This window comes from Ricinus communis, chromosome 3 (assembly GCF_019578655.1).
Source record: "Ricinus communis isolate WT05 ecotype wild-type chromosome 3, ASM1957865v1, whole genome shotgun sequence".
Taxonomy (NCBI): Eukaryota; Viridiplantae; Streptophyta; class Magnoliopsida; order Malpighiales; family Euphorbiaceae; genus Ricinus; species Ricinus communis.
Window position 1 is genome coordinate 9,284,202 of NC_063258.1, and position 1,171 is coordinate 9,285,372.

The window sequence follows — 1,171 nt, forward strand, 5'->3', positions numbered from 1 at the left end:
GGAGGCCTGCCAGATGAGGATCATAATGCGCATATAACGAGTTTCATGGAGATTTATGATACCGTCAAGATTAATGGGACAACAGACGATGTAATTCGTCTATGCTTATTTCTATTTTCTTTGAGGGATAAAGCAAAGCGGTGGCTACAGTCGCTACCTTCAAACACTATTATTACTTGGGATTCTTTGGCAAAAAAATTTATGTTTAAGTACTTTTCTCCCTCTACAACTGCTAAACTTAGAAATGACATATCTTCTTTTGTGCAGTTTGACAATGAGTCGATGTACGACACTTGGGAGAGGTACAAGGACCTAATGCGATATTGCCCACACCATGGACTACCAATTTGGTTACAGATACAAACTTTTTATAATGGTTTGAACTTGGCTACTAATCATATGGTAGATGCAGCTGTAGGTGGTTTTTTGAGCAGCAAGACACTAAAGCAAGTCCAAGCTTGATAAAGGAGATGGCCATAAATAATTACCAGTGGCACATTACTAGGAGCAGGACGGGACGTCAAAGGAGTGTACACCAGTTGGATGCCACTGCAGCCTTGGCAGCTCAAGTGGAGTTATTATCTAAGAAAATTGATCAACTTCAGATGCCTGTCCAAGCAGCTCAAGCAAGTTGTGCATTTTGTGGTGGCCCGCATGTCAGTAGTAACTATATGTCAGGAGGTATGATTGCTTCTTCTTTATCTAACCATGAACAGGTGCACTATATAGGAAGTCAGCCTAGACAGTAGAACAACCCGTATAGTAACACTTATAATCCAGGATGGAGAAATCATCCGAACTTCGGATAGAAGAACAACAATAACCAGGGGCCACTAGGGTTTCAGTGACTAAATCAGCAACCACAACAATCTATTCTCCAACCTCAGTCTCTTCAGACTCAAGAGAAAAAACCTAACTTAGAAGAGCTGATGATAAAGTTTGTATTTACTTCAAAGACTAGATTCCAGTAGACGAACGCTGCTCTTAGAAATCAACAAGCCACCATTCAGAACTTGAAGAATGAAATAGGCTAGATTTCTAAGATGTTGGCTAAGAGGCAGAGTCTAACCCGAGAGAGCACGTGAAGGCTATCACTTTGCGATCAGGTAAGCAACTATCTAGTTCTATTCCTATTCCTGATGATGATGATGTTGTACAGGTAGATTCAGAT

General features: G+C 40.7%; 1 non-coding gene across 1 annotated transcript; it reads right to left on the reverse strand.

The window, feature by feature from the left end:
- Positions 1-234: 234 nt before the first annotated feature.
- LOC112534210 lies at positions 235-341 on the reverse strand. The gene has a single exon (XR_003078511.1). It is a non-coding gene; the product is annotated as a small nucleolar RNA R71 (small nucleolar RNA).
- Positions 342-1,171: the final 830 nt, after the last annotated feature.